This window comes from Drosophila novamexicana, unplaced genomic scaffold, assembly GCF_003285875.2.
Source record: "Drosophila novamexicana strain 15010-1031.04,08,12 unplaced genomic scaffold, DnovRS2.1 tig00000870-arrow-arrow-pilon, whole genome shotgun sequence".
In the NCBI taxonomy this organism is placed as follows: Eukaryota; Metazoa; Arthropoda; class Insecta; order Diptera; family Drosophilidae; genus Drosophila; species Drosophila novamexicana.
This window is the reverse complement of record NW_020824830.1, coordinates 1,962,874-1,985,304: the sequence shown is the minus strand read 5'-3', so window position 1 is coordinate 1,985,304 and position 22,431 is coordinate 1,962,874. Positions and strand designations below refer to the sequence as shown.

At 40.4% G+C, this 22,431-nt stretch overlaps 1 protein-coding gene across 1 annotated transcript in view; it reads right to left on the bottom strand.

Moving 5' to 3' along the window:
- LOC115764731 (serine-rich adhesin for platelets) overlaps positions 1-22,431 on the bottom strand; it is a 36,168-nt gene that overhangs the window by 9,293 nt on the left and 4,444 nt on the right. Inside the window, exon 2 of the mRNA XM_030707942.1 lies at positions 9,329-9,381. The gene's annotated coding sequence lies outside the window, so the exon portion shown is untranslated. The remainder of the gene's footprint in view (positions 1-9,328; positions 9,382-22,431) is intronic.

Genomic DNA, 22,431 nt, shown 5'->3' with positions numbered 1-22,431 from the left:
TGCATATCGCGTTTGTTTGGCCGTGTTATACATAAATTTGCTCGAGATGCTGTTGTTTGTTTCTTGTTAATTGTTGGCATTTTTTCTTTCACTCATTTGCATTTGGTTGCGGCATCGATAGTCGATTTGTTTATGGCCCCAGACGAGGCTGCAGTTGTGCGCCAATTCTCAGCCAGCCGCTAACCAAGTGGAGGCCAACATTTGGCCGTATTTAGAGCAACGGTTCTCACACGATGTTGCCAGCCAGCTCATAATTCATAAGGGATCAAAAGTAGCACAAGTTCCTCGCCGGCTGACCAAAATGGTGCAAAAGTGAAACACATGGTGGTGCTCAGCGACGAGCAGCAGCAGAAAATTTGCAACAAATTGTGGCGCTATTTGACCATAAAAATGGCCAACAATTCAACTACAAAAGAGGAGCGCCAACAGACAACAAGCAACATCCGAGCAACAACAACTGGAAGCTATCTTTCAAGTTTAGCCATGGCACTCTCGCCATAAGGAATGCTGTTGCCAACGTTTTAGATTGGCCCAAGGAGAAGAGATATCAAGACGTTGCTGTCGCAGTTAAATGTAACACAAATAAATCTGCATAAATTTCATGCTCCAAGCTCACGGATCTAGCGCCCATAGCCATAGCCAGGACGGGTGTCAGCTCGTTAGCCATAAAGTCGAATTCGACTGGTACAAAAGTCGGTCAGCTGGGTTCCGCACCATTTAATTGATACCCGAGAATGCTCCGCCAATGCCATGAATACCAGGTATACCAGGTATTGGTATTTTCGACAGTTCCCCACATCAAACCCGTTTCGTGAAGCCAGGCCATTTCAATATTTTGCATGCGGCTCTTTGTATTTGCCTTAATCTGATCATTGGCATACAATACATTTTTGGTGCCGCTTGCAGGCAACAGAACAGTTAACTGACCGTCGCATCGTCTGCGACTGCCAATTGGGGCCAACAGGTTTAACCAACGGCAGCAGGTTCCTTCTTTTCTTTTGGCTGTTGCACTTGGGCAATTGCCGCTTTGGGGCTAATCTCCAGACTCTTAACGCATTTTACACGACAGAGTTGTGGAGAATGCTTGGAATTCGTTGTACACATGTGAATACAAACACAAACAGATATATCTGACTTCCAATAAACAAGTTTTGGTTTTGTCATAAAGAACAGACCAGAACAGATGTCTCGAATGTCGGATTCGTTGCAGTTGGGCTGTTGATTGAATCAAACAGCTGAGACACACATAATCGAATCAAATGCTCCATTAGCGCTCTACACGTGGGTCCAGCATCTAAAATGCCTATTAGTGTGCTCCATTTGAGTCAAAAGTCAAAGCCATAGATCAAGCTGCAACCTCAACCAATTCACAGCTCTACAAATTACCACAAAAAGATTCCCTTGAAGTCGGAAATCAAAAATGCGAGATGAGCGAAGAGATTTAAATAACATTTTGGTCTGAGATACGAGAGATGTGCGAGATGTGCGAGAAGTTTGTTCCACTTTAACACGTGAGATTTATGCGTGGCCGTGTCGACGGCTGCCGTTTGTTCTGCTGCCCATTTCCCATTTGCTCTGCTGTTTATTTATATGTTTATCGTTATGTAAATAGCGCACATAAGTGTATATACATAAGTACAAATGTATATATACACCTGCGATATGCATGCCAAAGTTCTGCTTTGGGAATTATGCAAAACGGAGTGGTGGGAGGGCCACAAAATTTATTTCTGTTCAGGTTATGCATAGCAAATTCAGTGTTTGACCTGGGCTAAGTATTTGAAGTTTATGGGCGATGACTGGTTCAATATTTGCGCCAAGGCATTTGCAAAACAAAATAATAATAAAACGAAAATCAAAAAATTCCTGAGCTTAAAGTGTTTTTATTTCGGGTTTGGCCGGCGAGCGAGCGGATGTTGTGGGCGCTGCTTTAAATGTCAACGTCTCTCGGTTTTGGCCATAAAAGGAAGCTGGCAATTAGAGGCAAAACAAAGCCAGTCTCGAGCCATGGAAATTGAGCTGGCTCTCGATTACTCTGATTAGAAATGTTCTCTCATGAATGAAGCCGAGCCACTTATTTGAAATTTACCTCGATTAGGCCACAAATGGCAATTGGCAATCAAATTCGCCGTTGTGGCAAAGTGCAAAGTTCTAGTTCGAAATTTGAAATTCTTCGTTAATAACGGCAATCAAATTGCCAATCGACATTTAAAATACAAATACATTTAAAAAGATATATATATATATATGCGTACTTTTGTGTGCTAAGCGATTTTATTTCTGAATGACTCATGGATAAGCACAGAAATATCTCAATTCGATTGAGCGGCATTCTTATGAATTTCGGATAAATTTTAATAATCAACCTACTTATTAAAGCAGCTTACAAAAGGTCGATTTTTAGCGCATTGTCTTAAATTGCCCATATAGTTCTTTGGCGATAGTTGAGAAACCATTTTCTGTAGTAGTTTTGTGATGGCTTTTTCTTTTTTGCATACATACACATATATCTATTCCACATACGTCTTCTATTATTCCCTCAATCACAAACCATCTGAAATGCAATTTCTAAGAGTAAATTAAGTCATAATTTGATGAATCATATATTTCCAACTGGCGGCTAATGGAATTAGAGAAGAGCTAATTGTATTTACTGAGCGTCTGCCAATTGGTTAACTCGAAACTCTACCCCCCAGGTGTAGCACGAATTGGCTTGCACAAAGAAAGGCGCTAAGTGCATATTAACCGAGAAACAGCAGGCGAAATATGATTTGAAGATAAATTAACAACAGCCATTTAATTTCCGAGTTGAACAGCCAGGAAGCCAAGTCTATACAATTAAACGCAAGCCAAAGATGCCATTAGCCAAATGGTACTTGTTTCTCGAGCTGCCCATTAGTTGGCCTTAGAGAACTCGAACTGGCCGGATGTTGAGGCAGGCGGCGGGATTTTGTCAACAGGTAACTCAACAAACTTGTGCGACCACAACAACTACAACAATAACAAGGGCAGCAACTTGAACAGAGCCGACAATTAAATTGTAAAGAAGTTTGTTTATCAACTTCAGTGGGATAGAGTGTATTGAAAGGGGAGACGAATGCAAAGGTGGAATTAATGCCAACCTTTGTGAAAGAAACCAAGCCTGTTTAATGAAGCTGTTTTCAAGTCTAATCGCGCAAAGATTCGCATTAAAGATTGAGTTTCGAGAAACCTTTTGATGACAAGAAGCATCAACTATTAACCAGAGATCACGTTTATCATGTTATTGGACTTATTTAAAAACGTATGGCTTCTCTTTTCTACTACAGATTGCTATCAAAGTCGTTATTTCAAATTGTGAGGGTATTTTGTATTTCGCAGAACTTTGCCTATTTTTGCTTGCAGATAATCTGACTGAGTTAATCTTGGCATGGTCTTTTAATTGTCTGAATGATTTGTCACTTAAAAGAGAATAATCCAAGAACTAAATCACAGCTACCTATAATTTGTCAAAGAATATAGCTAAAATGTACAGCTAAAATCATATTTATGCATCCAAATGTGTGCCAACTATATCCCAGTATTCCAATTACAGATGCCTTCATCCACACTATGAAAGAATATCTGGGTTTTGTTCGAGTATATGCAACAGAAGTGTGGTATGTAATAGCATAAATCCATTTATATGTAAGTTTCTGTACAAGTATGTATAGAACAACGCCCTGCCGGTATTCCTTTTATAAAGAAGCATTTGCAAAATATTTCAAGGTTAAGTTCCCATGTCGTTGCGACGGCTTCATTGGCGTCGTCTTCGTTTTCATTTGCGTGACGCACAGGCGGAGGCGACGCCAACTTTGCGACTTTTGGGGTGCAGCTGCAGCAACAGCAGCAGCAGCATTTCAAGAGCTGAAACAGCAACAAAAGGCTGCAAATTAATAAACGAAAACGCATTCATTCATGAAGCCGAGCCGCATCTGGGGGCAGAACGGGTTCAGCCTCGCTCTCCAGTTGCCGCTTTGCGTGTGGCTGCTTCCTTCACGTTGCCGCCAAGAGGCACATGTGCTGCCACAACATGTTGCTTCATTAAAAGCGCAGTACCCAAAAAAAAAAAAGAGCGAAATGTGTCACTTGCTCGCGACTGGCATCGCATTTCACCCTTGTGTATCGTTTCCCACAGGCATCACACACCGAAGACGCGGATCGTAACTTCAATTTATGGCCACACACACAGAAGCACAGCAACTTCTTAGTTGGCCGGTCAAGTTTTCTGGCGAGGCTTTAAAATTTTTGCTTAATTTTAAATTATGTGCAGTAAAGAGTTTTTTATGATGCCTAGAAATTATGTATGCTACAAAGGTTCTGGTAATGTTGGTTGGCATAAAAAAACAACTGTGGCAGGCTATAAGAAAACTATTGAAAAAAAAGATACCAAAAGGAAATAAAAAATAAAACCTGTTGCGTGGGATATTTTTTTCAGATATTCGAGATAGTTATATGTCCACAGATTCCGTATTGTAGCGTGCAACAAATCTGCATGCACCATTTGTTGGCTGTCAAGCTGCCTGCCAGACCTGGACAATACGGTTACAATTGGCACTGTATCCATGACTCATGACCAGTCTGAAGCCGTGTGCTTTTGCGGTTTGTCCAGCAGCCAGCAACACTCGTTGTCAGCTGCATAAATGCTCAAAGAGTCTGAACTGAATTGTGGTTTTTGGTTGGCAAAAAACCTGCAGGCTCTGGGGCGCCTGCCGTTAGCATTAAGTCATCGTGTTTAGTTCAGAAGCTGAACAATTGTTTACTTTGAGCTTGGCTGGTTGGTTGGTTGGTTGGGTTTAAAGCCTAGCAACCGGTTCGCATTCAAATTTTGACTATGTAGAATCCATTAAAAATAAACACCCAAAAGTTTGTACAATAAACAACAATAGCATCTTAGCGACGACTAAGTAAGACTCTACGAATACCTAGCTTTAGTAGATTATAAACATTTATGAAGTTTTTTAGGGCCATTTTGTAAAAACGTTTAAGACAACAAGATGAGACAAGTTAAGAATACATTAAATCCTAACTGAGTCCGATTATTCGCACACTGCGTAAGAACAATATAATAAATTATGGTATCTACGAGATGAAGACAATTTAAAATTGTGTTCTCTTAAATTTTATTGATGATTTTTAAGATGATTTTTTCACTAATATTTAGAGTTGCCTCCTTAAAGTTTAATTTTATAATGTGAAAATCATGGAATTGTACATATAACATAATAATATTTAAAATCACATTTTAAGCTTGTCGCTTAGTTGGGAGCAAATATTGCTTTTTTAGTACAGATGCTGAATTTTATTGCACAATTAAACAGTGCCCAAAATATCAAACACAAAAAATCAACAACAACAACAACAAATCCACAGAACACCTCAAAAAATGACGCAAAAGAACAAATTGCCAACTTTGGCCAAGAAACAGCAACAACAATCGTAACAAAATGTTGTCTGGCAAACATTTTGGGCATGAACGAATCGAGCAGGCCAATTATCGATGGTAATGCTAGTATTATATATGTTTGTTTATAATTCTGTACATACTGCACAAGCTAATTGTATGCCAAAGATCAACAACTGTTTGTATTGCCTTTGGATACAGAGAGGAAATACAAAAAGCCATTGCCTTTGGATACAGAGAGGAAATACAAAAAGCCAAGTAATTTGCAGATGTTAGTAGGAGACAAAATGCAAATTATAATTTGAGATTGCAATTGATATTTGAGACAAACAGATATATTTATGTTTTTTTTGTGTGCTTTGAGACTTGGCCACTGTTGTTAAGCTGCACACACAGGCAGCATATTCAATTGGATATAATTTTAGTTGCCAAATCAGGCCAAATTAGCAATATTTCATTTTAACTTTGTTTCTGTGCCAATTTGGGAGCCAGCCAAATGCAATTATTGGCTTGCCACATGCGCAAATGATCGTAACTTTGCCAACATTATTGAGCACATAGTATTTAACACAAGGTTTGCCAAGCACATCAAATATTACGTATACGCAGCGTACACAAGGACAAGCAATCACAAGTACAATGAATTGCAGTTAGGCTGCAGCATGTTGCTGCTGTCATTGTTGCTGCTGCAAACAATAACGAAAGCCAGTAAGCCGCCGCAAGGCAGGCCAAGTTCAAAGTTCAACGAAAGACGAGATAAGCAACAAAGGCAGCAATTAAAGTCTACAGAAGAAGCTTGTTGACAGCCAGAGGGGCTAGCTGGGAGCTCTTTGTATGCAGCATGCATTTGCAGGGCAAATAGAAAAAAGCAAGTTTTTGGACAATGAACCTGCAGGCAGCAACAATAAGCTTTGCATTAAATAATCATAAATAACTTTGTTGTGCGGTAATCGCATAGCCACAAAATACCTATGTTGCTGCCGTCGCTGCTGTTGCTGCTGCCCATCGACCCGCCGGCAACTTGCACTTTTCTTTTGTTTTCGCAGAGCTTTGTAGAAAGTGCACATATAACGCATCGGGCTAGCTGCCCATGTGGGGGTGAGCGGCAGCGTTGCCAGCTGTTTGCACGCGCTTAATTTAAGCAACTGGCAACTGGCAACAGTCTGGCAAGCCAGTCAAGTAGAAACTCACGAGCCTGACAGCTGACGTCGCGACTTGGCTCGTGAGAAATGAAATCAATTGAGCTGCCATCGTCTGGCGTTGCCGTGTTGCCGTTAAACGAACTCGAAGTGCATTTGTCTGGGCTGCGAGTGCAACCCGGTGTGGCATAATTAATCAGTGCAACATTTGAAAGTCAAAGCTGGGGCGGTCAACAATTGAGTTGCTGAAAAAAAAACACGCCCAAGAGGAGAGCGACTCAGCTGAAACTTGACATTTAATTGGCATTAATTACCTGTGTGTACTTTGCGACCAATTGGCGAATGGCCGACAACAACTTTCACTGTCGCCTACGCCAAAAATGGCAAGCGTAGCGAGCGAGACAGAGAGAGAGAGAGAGAGAGTAGTAGGTACCCCTAGAGAAACCTCAATTGACAGTTTCAATTAAGGCAGCGGCAGCGATATTGAAGAGATCTCGCAGTTGCTGCTGCTGCTTCTGCGGTTGTTGGTTATCTATCTAACGGCCACTGGATACACCCGCCAACAACTTCAACTAGACGGCGCGCTGTCGCAACAGTTGCATTGGGTGCGCGCGTTTTCCCTGCGGCTTTTATCGCGTCGCTTTTCACACGCACACTGCAAGAAACGCGTTATTGCTGCCTGGTTTTTGTTTTTGTTTTTTGCAATATATTTTCGTGCAATTTGCTTTAATGCACTCTTCATGCAGACAACAACAACAACAATGGGTTGGGGAACTACTGTCAGTTTATGGCATTAAATGTGACTGACATTTTTCTTCATTAAATTCAACACATTGTCAACAGTTTAGCAGATGATGATGCTGCTGCTGCTGACGACCCGACACTACGTCTTGCTTGCGCAATGCAAATGCAATTTTTCAGTTTGTCAATCAAGCGAGTGTGGCCCAGCTGGAGACAGCTGAACTTATATGGAGTCGTAGCATGTCTGACTGGCATCAAGTCAGTTGAGTGGCCAGCGTTTTGGCATTTAGCGCCTCATCATTTGCTGGCCACTAAAAATGTATGAATTAATAGCCAGTTCCGCCACATGAACGCTGCCACAAAGCTGTGCAACAAATTGGTTCTTGCCGGTGCCAGCAACATGCTTTGTTATTGTGCCACGTGTGCTGCATGCGCGTTGACATGCCACAGACATACTTAAATATACATTTTTGGGGGCACTCACAAGATTATTTCGTATGTGTGTGTGTGTGTGTGTCTTGAAAGTCTCAAAATATATTTTTACAACAACGGCAAGGGCAACAACAAAAGACCAAATTGTTGTAGCAGCAGAAAAAATCGGATAACGAGATGAATTTGTCTTGCTTTGTTTGGCTTGAAGTGTAATTTTGATAGAAATGGAAAGTTTTATTGTTGTCGTCTTTAATTTCAAAGCAAATCTCTCAGACTAAACGTTTCGATGCAGCTGTCATTTGTTGTTGTTGTTGTTTCGTATTTATGTTGTTGTTGTTTATTTTCTAACTTAAAATCTATTGTCTCCACACTTAAGTGTTTACTTGTGTTCGCGTTTTTACAATGAGTAGGGGTGTAGGAATCCGTAAAATATTAAAACAATTATAAAATGGAAGGCGTAAAAAAAAATATTTTTTTAATTAGACTGACTCTGGTATTGGCGAGACTGTTGTATACTTCACGTTTCACAATGAATTATACATAGGCGTCTCAGGTAATATTTCGTCCTCCCTTTCACGGATATTGTGTGCATCTTTTTAAGTTAATATTGTATACTCTATTCTTTAAATGTAATAATCCTTGTCGAAGTGGCTAGCTTTATATTATACGAGTTATACTCAATTTACTACCCTGATTTGAAAACGATAATATGAATCGATTTAAATAAATACCAATATTAATTTGGGTATTTACAAACGACTTCTAAGTATTTTTAAACGAGTTAAGCATTTTTAGATATATAAATATTCATTAAATGAATGGAAATGGTCATTAAACATCTGTCTATTTATATTTTAATGGATTACAGTATTAGTTATAATATTCATTCAATATTAACTAGAACACAAAATGTTATAATTATAATGGGAATAAAATATAAACTTAGCTACATTGCTCTGAGAAAGTTTTCAGTTGGAGCAAAAGGGTTTTCTGATTAACCGACTTGCCTGGAGTTCATGGGCTTTCAGTTAATGTGCTCCACACATTGTTTTGTGTGGAGCCAATTATGGTATTTAATTAAATATGCTTCTAGCGATATGTAAGCAGCTGGAAGGCAACGACAATTGGCAAGTTATGTTTGCAGTCTATGCATGCGATTTGCAGTCGATGGCAATTACGATTGAAGTTGGCAATGCTTCCCGGTCTTGCGACATGGGAAGGCCCCATGGGGCCTGGGAGCCAGCCAAGCTACCTTCGACGCCCCCTTTCACTTCTCACCTGGCAACGACAACACGTTGTTAGTGGCAGTCGCCTCGAATTACAAGTGTTTTACATGCCAGCGTCTGGCAGGTATTCAATTGGATTCGGAGTCGCATTCGCAGTTGCAGTTGCAATTGCAGTTTGCCTTCAATTACATATGTACATTTGCATTTTTGTGGCAAATTATAGAGAAGCGTGGGCGTAATAGGCGTGTCAGGGGACTAAGTTGCATGACAAGCTGTGTGTCGCATTAACGCATTTTTGCATTCTGTGCGAATTTCGATGGGAAAATTATGAGCTAGGTAGCAGTAGGTAGTGTAAACGTGTTTCTTACCTGCTTGAACTTTGTTCCTGGCACGTTTGCTGCTCGTTTGGGTTTGTGTTTGCCTGCAAAAGATGAAGCAATGCATAATAAACATTAATTTGATTGTTGTCAAAAACAATTACAGCAAGTACAACAACAAAAACTACATTCGGCACAGTTCAATGCCCGACGGGCACATGCAATTTTATATTTGGCCAGCGCACGTTGCCTGAAATCGAATTACCAAATGTTCAAGCCGTGCACCCCAACTGCCCCGCCCCCCCCCCCCCCCCCCCCCCCCCCCCCCCCACTTTATGGCGCCAAGGCTGGCCTGGCCAGATTCAAGCAATGACCCGAATTCGATGCACGTTGCGCTCGTATTTCGTGTCTCCCTTTGGCTATACCCGTCCTGCCAAGCAGCCAGCTGTTGCTTTTGGCTTGAGTCTGGGCTTGAGTCAAGTCAGGCCCAGCCGTGTATATAGTATACCATATGCACACTTTGGCGCACAAGTGCTGGCATTTCGGGGCATTTAATCGACACCCAAAGTCTCGGTGTCGTCGTCGTCGTCGTCGCCTCAAGTAGTAATCGATCCGCCTGGGCTGCACATTTTTTATTGTCACTCTCACAAGCTGTTGACCAAGTTAGTGCGGCCAACTTATGCACTTGAGCACTTGGCTTTATGCTGAACAAAACACATAGAAGCTTTTATCAAGGTTAACATGCCAAGTGACAAGTGGTTTTTGCTTTTACCACTTTTAATAGCTGGCCATGGCGCACACTTGTATTTGTGACCCGTCGAACCGACTGCCCCGTTTAAAGTGCTTATTTAAAACTAATTTTTATTAGTTTTGTAGACAACAATTAATGACCACAATAAATCGGACATGCAAGTCCACGTATTTGCATTTAATTCAAGTAAGTTATTAATGGGATTAGTTGTTTATGCAGATTCGTATTTGAGAGCACAAGGGAGTAATATTGAATTATAAATCTGAAGGTAAACGAAAGTCCATTGTCGTTCTAAATAAATGTGTAAAGTTAGTCGTAATCGGCTCTTGATGTTGATGGAAAGAGAATGTGTGTATCATTTATAGAGTGGATTGTTTTTAGTTATTTTACTTTATAAGAATAGACTTAGAAATGTTCACAGAATATACTTTTCTAAGAGATTTAGAATTAGCATATAAAGTGTTGGGAATAAAGTTTAATATGCTAAAAACATTGGTTTTAAATATATCTTTCGAAATCTAAATATCAGGTCCTGGTCCTGGTTAGCTCCAAGGTTTGAACATAAAGGATAATCATAAAGAAAGTATATATTTTTTTCTTGATAGTTCACGCGCCTGACCTATTGGAAATAACACGTATGCATTTTTTGAAAGCACCAGAAAACACACCTACCCAGCGTTAAATCCAATTACCACATTGTCAATTGCAGTGCGGCTTTTTTAATTGACTTTCTGGTTGCCAGCTGCATGCACGCCGCAGGCAGAAATCGCAGATAAACTGATCGATGGGGTTACGTGGGGGTGGAGGGTATATGGCATGGTTATACTACTAACGGCTGTTTAATTAACAAACATTCCATTTAGCACTTGATCCGCTGCTGGATCTGTTCATTAGCATAACGAATGACAGCAAGCCGCCGAGTGGGCTGCTGCTGAAGCGTGCCGAGGTGCAAGGTAAGAACTGGATTCGGAGTCAGAATCCAAATCAGTCAAATACAATTAATTGTTGGCATTTTCTATGGCTCTCGTGTACAGTTAATGGCCCTGGGCTTTTGAATAGGCATATGCCGAATTTGCTACGCTTTCGGTATCGGTATATCGGTATACACATACCATGCATATGCTACCAAGAACTGGGCTCTGAAATGGAGCAGCTTTACGCTTTGGACCACCAGTTGTAGCCAAATGCTGATTTCCATCTAGAGCAATAACAAGAGCTCCAAATTGTTAGCGTCGCATGTTCAGGAAGTTACTTTGGCTACCTTTTTTGGATTCAACAGAATTTCAACAGCTCCAAATGAAGTACGTGAACCACAGACATCGCCAGCCCATTGCCGGCGTCGTGTGGGGGGAGGGGGGAGGGTTGTTGATAATAAAGCAAACACTGAAGGTCATTACCGGAAAAACGGGTTTCTCTTGTCTGCCCCAGCGAAGTGAGTAAGCATTTAGCATTAAAATACCGTTGGGATTATGACACTGAATATGCATGGGCGTTCGCCTTAATGGCCAGTGCTAAATGCTGCCAGTTGCCAGTTGCCAGTTGCCCGTTGCCAGTTGCCCGTTTCTAGTTACCAGTTCCAGTTGCCCGATGCCTCGTTCAAAACTGGCTGCAGCAACTGCAGCAGCAACTGCAGCGGCAACTGCATCTGCATAAATTATGCACCCAGAGACATTTGCAAATTGTCATTCGTTGGTTGGAATATCCGCAACAACGATGATGATGTTGTTGCTGATGATGATGATGATGTTGATGATGCGGATGACACGCCAATTGAAGTCGGGCTTGAAGCCCACGCCAGGCCAACGCCTCATTGCTAGCTGCTTGTTACTGTTTCTTGTTGTTGTTGCTGTTGTTGTTTCTGGCGTTTAACTGCATTTTATAAAAGGTCAACGCCGGCGTCTTGCATGAACTCAAGGCAATATCATGACATTATGTGGCATCTTTTTCTTTAATGTTTCTAACGTGAAGTATTTGATTATTGAACAAGAATGTGTTTAAAAGGTTAGACCTATCAATAGCTTAAAAAAAAAAAAACAGAAAAAATGAATCTTTCATCAAAAAGACGAACTTTACGATTTAGTATATTGATTTGGTAGATCGATAATAACATAAACTACAAAAACTAAGGCAAGTCATGAGCTAGAAAGTCGGAATTTGCAATTGATCGATCGCTTTTCAAGTATGTGCATCCCATTTTGATAATGTTCCGACATATTTTTAAGGGCATCTTTTGATTGATATCAATATACAAATGTAAAATAAATAGTTGTCCATGTTAAGCCTCTACTAATTTATTATTAGTTATGACAGCAGATAAAGCAACATTAAGCTAGTTCCTAAATATCAATACACCAATCTGCACTAAGCTTTAACATAATCATTTCTGAGCTGAGAATTTAGTTTGCATATAAAAATAAATTGAACTTTGAGGGCACAGAAAGTTTTTCCTTAAAGCAATATATATTATAGTTTCGTTTATAAACAATCTTTTAACAACGCTCTGTTACATATTATAAGTAGTTAAAGCACTCTTTCAAAAACTGGCGGTTGTTCCAAAGCATTCTTGAAATTCTGGTTTGCCTCTAAGACCAAAAATATTTCCCAATATTATTGCTTTTGGCTAAACGAATTTGTTATAGCTTCTTCCAAATGTAACTGTGAGTGGCATCAATAGATTGAGAGCTACTTGGAAACCGGTTAAACACATCTAATGTCTGCATTGTGGATGGACACAGGCGCAGCGAGAGACAACAAGAAATGTCAGCTTCTTATGATTGGATATTTATGCGCAGTCAAAACCCAAAAGCACAAATTATGTCGATGCCGGCGATGCCGTTCTTTTCTAACCGTTAACGTGGCCAGTGCAACACCATTCGAAATGCAGAGAGAAGTGTCTTTGGCCACGTTGCAACTTTCTACAAAAAGAAAAAACAAGTTGAGTGGCATCATTTGCTTTTGCAGCATGACTACGCCCAACAGTCCAAGTCGGCGACCGAGTGCGAGTAAGCCTCACAATTGAATGCTTCAATGGAGCAGAAAACGTTTGGGTAGCAAAATCGTTGCTGCAACTTGCAACGCGCACAACTTGCCCCGTGCTCGTCGCGTATGTCACTCGCTCTTGATTTGCTGCAAATGTCACTGCAAATGAAGCTCAAGTTAATTTGCTCAAGCATTGGCTCGCCTGGCTGCCCGAAACTGGGGGCATGACCATTTCCAGTTGAGCGCAACGCAGCGCATGTTAACTTATGCATTAATTTCGGTTGATAACCGACAAAAGAGTGAAGAGTTGGCGAAAAGGCGCAACTTAATTGCGCGCATAGCTGAAGCAAATTGCTATTTAGCTCGCCAATTAATTTGTCAAAAGCTAAACGGCCTTTTGGAGGCTTAGCAGTGCCTGTGCCGGGTCCACTCTGCTGCAGCTGTTGCCTCTAGATAACGTTGTGCGACTCGTTGGCAGGTGTCACAGCTTTCACCTTGACCGGTTGCCAAATTGAAGTCAAACATGTGCAGCACTGCTCAAAACACTATGCAAAATAATAATCACTTAACAAAATCTGACGCATTTAATTAGATAACTTTGCGTTGATGTGTTCACATCAGTTTGAGCCAAAACAAAGAACTTCCCTTCACAAATGCGAGCTAAATGCGAGTCATTTGCTTATTTGCATTTCAAAGCTAGCCAAATTGAACAAAGACAACTGCAAAAGGCATTGAAGAACTCAGCATTTTGGTAGTTAATTAGCGGGAACGCGTTGTGAGCATGATAAATATCCAAGACATGGCAATAGAGAAACACAAAATACGAAAGGTGGTCACAGCATGAAAGCTGGAAGCCGCAAATGATGCCGACTATAGAAATACTGGCATGCGAGTATTATTGATCGAAAGTTGAACGAACTGCGTCCAGATTGTAAATTGGTAGCCGTGTATCACATAATTATGGGCTCCCCAGCAAATAGAACTACGCACAAAAGACAAGGCCTCGGCGATGAGAGCTCATGCCATAGCAAATTAATTACAAGTTTCTGGTATTTTGCTCGCCAAAACTTACATAACCAACAAAAATAACATTATTATAACAGAAGATGTTCTTGTCATAAAAAGATCTTTAAATGTCCTTAATAAATGTGTACCAAACATTTTAAAAATCGTCTTTAAAATAAGGTAGTTTTTTAATGGCAGAATCTTTAAACTCCTGTAAGAGAATCTACCTTCACACATTGCACTTAAGATTGAGGTAAGCTGCAGACTCTTAGAAGACGATTTAGCAAAGTAAACAAAAGTTTTTTTGATGAGTTTGCATGACATTTTTCCTAGCATTTATAGAGATACACAAGTAACTGACATCGTGGAGAATGGAGATTCACACACTTATGAAATACAAGTGGCAAAGTGTTTAAAACTAATGTTTTTTCCTAACTAAACCACCATTAAAATTCCACTTTGAGCAACAAGTTACAAAAATGTAATAAAAGACTTCGAGACTAACAGCGACAAAGCAGATGTGCATATAATTGTGACGCTCACTGTGCGTGGCAATGGCATAGTTAGCATAGCTCAGTGTATGTAGATAGCTTCAGGTAGATACAAGCTAGAGGCTGGCAGCCCCAGCACCTCCAACTTAATTACGCCCATGCACTTTAAAAAAAAAAAAAGCAAAAGTAGCGGAATGTTTCAGTTTCATTGGCAGCCAGGCATGACGAACGGGCGGGGGGTGGAACGGGATCAAAGCAGCTGCCAGAGGTGTCCAAGAAACTAGGCTTAGATTGAACATTCGAATGCCCAAAACTCGCATACCTTTAATTTAATTAATGCATTGCATATACCGCGAGATAAGAGCTGAAGTTTATGTTGCATATGGCATCAAATATATATCTCCCGCTTTCTGACACCGCCAAATTAAGTTGGGGCACATACAAGACATAAATCAAAAGACGGCATCCAAATAAATATAAGTCTGCCCCCCAACACACGCCTAAGGGGCAGCCACCAGCCCAATTAAAGCGCCTTTGTTGAGTGAAAATGTTCATAGTCGCCAGCATGGAAATGCATTTTCATTTTCTAACTCTAAATGCCTAAAGCCTAAAGTGGATAGGGGAGTCTCCCCTCCGAATGCAACTTCCTCATTTATGCACTTCACAGAGAGCAGCTCGAGCCGCGAATGAACCAATTTTACATATATAATTAGACCTATATCATTATGTGCCCATGTATCTGATTCCATATGTGCGTGCACCCGTGCACCCCTTGTGGCTATTATTAGCCCCCCCTGACTGGCCACGTCTCCCTTAAGTGTTCAGTTCCGCTTGCTGCTGCGCGAGAGATACGGATGCTGATCGAGCATATAAAAGTGCAGTCGTTAGAACTGCTGCAACTAGGAGACAATTGCATAATACGAGCAGCTGGTTAGCTGTGAGGAAAGTGATGTCACCTTGCGAGCAAAATTATGCAATTTTCTAGCCGGAAAAGTTCACCTAATTGTAATTGACAGCATCCTGCAGGCATTAGTATAACATACGCTGGAGAAAATAGGAAGAATTGCCGCAAGACTGCCGGAAGATTTAAGCGGCAACAATTGTGCACAATACGCCGAAGTAGGTAAGGTTCTTTCTCCAGTACTTAAATAAAATTAGATGTATTTTTTAATGGTCCAATAAAATAAGTGTTATACCATACATTTCTGTATTCCATCCATAGGCAAAGTGCGTTTTAATTAATCGATTCTAGAGACAATTAAAGGCAAGAACAGAAGCTCGAGTCCTAATCAATATTATACGCGATAATTTCTGAGAACTTTTTGTTAATCTTGGAATCTTTCATTTACTATAATAAATATATATCCTTACCAAATAACAATAAGCAAAAGAAAAGCACAACAAGAAACTAATGAAATAATTAAATTTTGTAAATATATTTTAGAAAATTTGTTGTCGCAAGTAGTTAAAAGATTAATACTCGAATTTGTTTTTGCATTTAAAAAAGTCAAACCATCACTTGATTTATTTTACAACTTGCATTGATTAATTATAATTTCCATACATAATTTAATTTCCCATTTTATAGCACTTCATAAAACAATCCATAATAAAATTATAGTTCTAATACATTTTCTGTACGATTCCAACTTCATTCACAGAGATATAACCAAATGATTTCGCATATGTCTTTATAGTAACTTTTTGAATTTGAATAACAAACTCCTTCGCTTATGGGCGCTGAGTTCGGCTCGATGACATAAGTGTGTGCATAATGTTCATCAACGTTCATTGCCATTGCTTTCACCATAAGTACATAGGCATTGTTATTGTTGTTGTTGTTGTTGTTGTTGTTGTTGTGGGGGCTCGCTTAACGTTGGCCCCTCATGCGTTTAACATTGAATTAGCAGCGCCCACGGTTTCATCTCCTCTCTGACCACGCACTCATTGACGACCTTAGCCTTCGCTTTAGCAGAAAAAGAAACAAGTGTGTCGGGAGTGCCAGACTGGCAGATACCCAGTAGCCAGCGCTGAGATGCTATTATTAGCATTGTAATTCTTTTCTAATTACATAATTAATGCATTAATCCTGTAGAAAATGGCTTCTATAACATTTTGATATTTACAAAGCGAAGCCTCTGAATTTGCCTTTTGCCTACTGCATACATATTCACAAAACCATAATACTCGTATTTACCCATTTTCAAGGGTATAAAAATAACAAAAGGCACATGCAAAAGAGACGCATATTATTATTAGATATTACCCAGAGGCAGCACAAGGCAAATTTCGCTGTTATTTGTTTTGCAACTAAGGCTGAGGCTAATGGCACTCGATCTTTTACTTTATTTACGATCACATTTTTCAGCTTTTATATTTTGTTGGCTCTACAGTAGCGAACCGTATCTGATGATCTGTGCGCCCCTTGACCTCGTCGCATTGCAAAATGTGCCGTTGGCTCTTTGAGCTTCTGCAGCAGCCGGCAATTTTTGTTTGATTTGTTTTTAGCTTCCACTCGATATTTGCGTCTTGGGCATTAGCTTACAGCGCCTAGCTGTACAAACCGGTCAAGAGCGCGGCATTAAACATTTATGACCGTATTGTTCAGCTTTGGAGCCGCAAAAAGCGCCGTTGGTCAGCCATAGCTAAGGCTAAGTTGAAGATGTGGCTTTACAAAAAGCTTGGCTTGAACTCTGAGTGCGTCCATTGGCTTATGTTCATATGATGTGTGTACATAGTATGTATGTTAATCAATATATATATATATATATAGATATGCAAATTTGTTGCAAAAAAGTCCGTACATGACCTTTGCTTAAGCTAAAGTCAAAGCCTTCCCCTTGAATGTGTTGCATTGTTTATTTGCTTGCATGTCTGCCTGCCGCGTCTGGCAATATGAAAATATTTGGATTGTTTGGCCTTTGGCAGTGGGAAAGAGCCAACACCCGAGCTAGACACCAGACACGCATGCAACACTGTGCGCATAAACAACGAATCAATCAAGCGACGCCACCGACGCCATTTTATGACCATGCGCATGCCCAGGGGCGCCAAGTTGCGCCGGGTTTAATGTAGTTGTTCTATAAGTGCATATTATATTAGATAGCCTGGTTGATAAGGCCCTGCGGCTGGCCATTAGAGGGCAAGCGCATTAAATTGTAATAAACGCGGAAGGCGCAGGCATTACAAAAATTATTTGTAATGAGTGTGTAGCGCAGAGATGCCAAAGTATCTCATAGATGCAAATGCAGTCACACTCGATCGCAGCTGCTGAGCTTGAGTTACTTGCGAGGCGCACAGCAGTAGCAATTGAAAACATTCAAGTGCCAGCTGATCTGCATAAGTGAACGCCACGTAACAGATACGCAGCAAGCCAGATGCGTTGTGAGTATCTGCATCTATGCACAAACGTACAAACAAGTATCTGCAAGAACGCAGACGTCGATGGCCGTTACGGGGTCGTTCATCTTGATGGGAGCGTGGAAGCGTTTTGATGACTGACTGCCTGTAATGCGGAAAGCGCGTAGCACGCAAAAAATAAGTACACTCATACATATATAAGAAAATGTGCAAGTATCTGCGAGATACTTTGTGCGTTAGGCCGATGCAAAAGCTGTCCCAAGTCTCACACACGCTCACAATGACAGTCGACAGTTGAATTTTGGCGTTAAACGAGCGCTCGGCTTGGCATAATTTCCAGTATTCTCCATTGGAACTCGCCAGCCAGATTGCGCTGTCTATTCATAACAATCATAATAATGAGCAGGAAGTTTGAGAAAACGCCAAAATCGGCTTATGGCATTAGGCGTCAGTGTTATGTGACAGACAGACAGGCAGACAGATAGACAGTCAGACAGACTGACAATAACAACAAAACCTAAATTGAAACTTAGCCAAAACGCTTTGGCGATAATTAAAAGCGAAAACTGTTACAAGGCATTTCTCATCGCATTGCATAATTTCTCTGCATTTGTATCAATTACAAATTGTACGCTAATTGCAGCAAATCAGTTCGAATCAAATTCAATTTCGTTACTTAATTCAATTAAAATCATTTTGGGCTGTTATCAATGCAACTTGCTCATGAAATATTGGAAGCATGTGTTTTAATTGAATTTGCTATGCTTTATGCTGTGTGGCAAGCGGAAGCTAAGGCTTAAATTTATAAAATTTTTCATAATATTCATATTCGGATGAGTTGAGGTTTTCCTAAAAGCTCCGGCTGCGGAAGTTTGTTCAAAATTGGTTACCCAGTAGCTGTGGGCAGCCGGGCCAGGCAAACGAGTTTCCAATATTTAATTGCACAAAATTGTAATTGCGCTTAATTGTTGCGCAAACAAAACGGCTACGCTGACTCAATGCGTGGAGATTTTTCATGTTGTTTTTTTTTTTTTTTTCATAATTGGCTTTGGCAGCTTGTGAGAAACACCAATACTCAATCTTACTCTCAAGTGGGCATTGAATCGTGTGGCTGGTCATGTCATGCAATCGCACACGATATGTGCGCCTATATACAAGATCTGAATGTTGCTGTGACTCAGCGGAAAAGGGCTCAGGTGAGGCGTGGGGCGAAACAGCTGCAACTTAAGTGTGTAGACAAGTTTATAATAGATTTTCTATTACTGTTTCATATTGCCCACTGCTTGATTTGAAATAATACGCAAAGCTTCTCTGAAGAGTACAAAGAATGATATTAGGTTGGCACAATCGTAGATCAAATAATAATGATAATTCTTAATGAGAAGGTGCATGGCATATTTTAGCTTTTGTCTCTACCTAATATCGGACAGAATTTGTAAAAAATATACCAATCAACGCTCCAAGTAATTCTCTCCTGTGAGCCGAACGTGAAAACAAACTTACGCAAAAAACAGTATAACGAAACTCGAACCCAACTATCGTTTTTTAAAAAGGGTTTGGTTTCTTTTGAGAGAGACTCGAACTTATAACATATATATATATAATATCTTGTGCGCCAACCATTCGTTTTATCAAACCATTTTTAGTAGATGTCAAATTTGGGTTTAGATCAAATTTAGCATGCAACTTCTAAATGAAAACATTTACGATAAAGATTATATTCAGTGTAATGGGTATTTAAATATTAAGAATCAAATAGTTTCAGAAATATGCTCAGAATATAGACAAACCAAGGTTTGAATCAGGTTTGGATATGGAAAACGAGGTTCACAAATCGATTAGGGAGTAGGTTCCGAACAACCGAGAATTTTGTTTATGTTTACAGCCGCTGAGTTAACTAAATGTGAGTAATTATGTGTATATATAATACAATTTATATTTCCCCAGATATACTAATAAACAAACTGAGTGCAGCACTTGTTTTTTTGCGGACTGTTGTACTTTTGTTAAAAGTCAAGTGTGGGGTGTTGCAAGGCACGCCGATTCGACTAGGTTGCACAATCGTATAGAAAAAGTTAGCCGCCGGCTAAGCTCCTCGACTGCAGCTACATATGTAATTGTTATGTGTGTGGGTATGCATGTGTATGTCGGCTCTCAACACCCACACAGAGTCACGAACAATGCACATTTCTCGCTGCACTCTAAAACTACTTTCAAAATGTTTTCACTTGCCGCAGACACACGAGGCGCAACACACCTTAAAACTGCCCACCCATCATGACCAGGCAAAGACATAGCCGGTTCAAGCTGCCAACACAACAACCACCCACCACCCACCGCAATTTGAAGAACGTGCTGAGAGTATATTTAAGCTGTCTACGGATTGAAAATGCTGGTTAAATAGTTAGAATTATCTCAGGCAAATTTGGAAAGCGGCGCCAAGGCAAGGCTCGCTGCGCGCTGCACGTGCTGCAGAAATCACATGAATCACGCGATCGATTCGAAAGGGGCCACTAAATCATGAGGATGGCGGTTTGATTTAGAGTTGAAAATTGCAGGCAATCTGTGCAAAAAATAAAATAAAAGCTTAGGCGAAAGGAGCGTGACCACGAAGGATTTACACATGGCTATAAATCGTGTACAGCAAGGGGGCAAGGGGGCCCTGCAACAGCAACAACAACAACTCAAACCTCTATAACAAAAGCAAATGCCGGCAATCGGCGTCGGGTTTTCTTTATTGATTAGTCGATTTTATTATTGCTCTTTTGTCGGCTTGCAAAATCGTGGCTTGTAATTATTGGCCATTATTATTGGGTCTAAATGCGCGCACCATTCACCAATAGCCGGAACTGTAACATCGACAGTGTTTGCTCTGGCCTGGCCAACTAACAAGGAAACCGGCAGCCACGTTGTTGACGCTTCAATGAGTTCATAATCAATGCGGCTTTGTTGTTGCTGCGATAATAATGCGAATAAAATTGCAGCAAGTGCAAAAATGAATTCAATTAGAAAATGGACTGGCCGCAGCCTATTGCAATACCCTGGAAATTCTCACTCGATGCAAATGGCAGCTGTTTTAGCTCAGCTACGCATCTAATTGCTTGAGTTAAAACCAAAAAAAAAAAAATAATACAATAGGCGATCGAAAATTCTAGTGAAAACTAATTGACAACTGATAGAAGGAGAGAGAGAGACAGAGACAAATATATGCATACAGAAGAGACACAAACCAGTTGACGTATCTTTAGTCATCGAGATTGCGGCGAAAATTATAATAAGACAAGTTCGGACGTGTGAAACGGCGATGAAATCATGCAGACAGACCCCGACCACAATTCAAGGTTATGGGTATTCGTAAATATCAGACCAAAAAAGCTGGCCCCGCTAAATTGTCGTTTGTGTTAGCCAGGCTCAAAGTGATTTGGCAATTAGCCAACGCCAGCAATAAATAATGCTATATATAAAGCTACATATGTTAGAAACCCAATAAGTAAAAGTTAACTCATTAATAGTGCTAGATCATGGGATACCCTGTACTTAACTTTAGCGAAGTGCGTGCATTTATTTCAAATAAGGACCAAAATATTTGCATAGGCCTCTCCTATTTTTCCTCTCTCTTTCTTTTGGTATATATATTTCGGACAAAAGAGATAGGGATTATTGATAATGCTAAACTTTAATAATCGCAAATATTAATGAATTCACAGTCTAACGAATGCTTACTCTACCATCTTTCAAGGCATTATGCCTTATTAAGACAGTTACCGCATACAGGGTATTGAAATTGAAAGTGATTTCTGAGGGCCAGCCAAGCAAGACCATTGCGATACAAAACATGCAGCTTACAGGTACATATATGTATTTTGCTGGTGCTGAAGTGCAGGCAACAAACTTTACGTAAGCGTCGAATAGATGCGCCAGAAAGTGTTTCGCCATGAAGCAAATGTCCAAAATTGACAGCTCATTTTTTACATATTTATGACAAACTGTCGGAATTGTTGTTGCCGTCATTTGTGTCAAATGCGTATCTATCGACACAATTCGTTGACCCACATGTCGCTGGGTCGCCGACTATTCGGCGAGCGGCGCCAGAGGGCCATTAGGCAGTCATTAAAGCAAGCCAAGATCTAGGAGATTGAGCCCGGGGCGATGTCAGCTCGAATTGCCGTAAATCGTCAGGCATTTCACTCAAAGCGCAAAGCTCGAAGCGCGTTTACTGTTCTTCTTGATTGACATGCTAAGAAGTGGCTATGAGATTGTGTCTGCATTTGTATCTAAATCTGTAAATGTATCTGCATCCGTGCGTGCGTGTATGTATGTTATATGTGTATGTGTGTTGCCTCAACCTCATTTACAGTTATGTGGCGGCTTTGTCTAGTGGCTAGCCTTTCTCAATAGGCTCTCATTGTAGTGTCCGCAGCGGCTTTTCTTCCGCTTTTAACGGTTCATAATTGAAATTATAATTCAATTTATGCTGGTTGCCTGCCTGCTTGCCTGCTTTGTTTGCAACACTTTGCTACACTTTTTCAATTATATTCAATGCACATTAGACACATTATCTGGTTGGC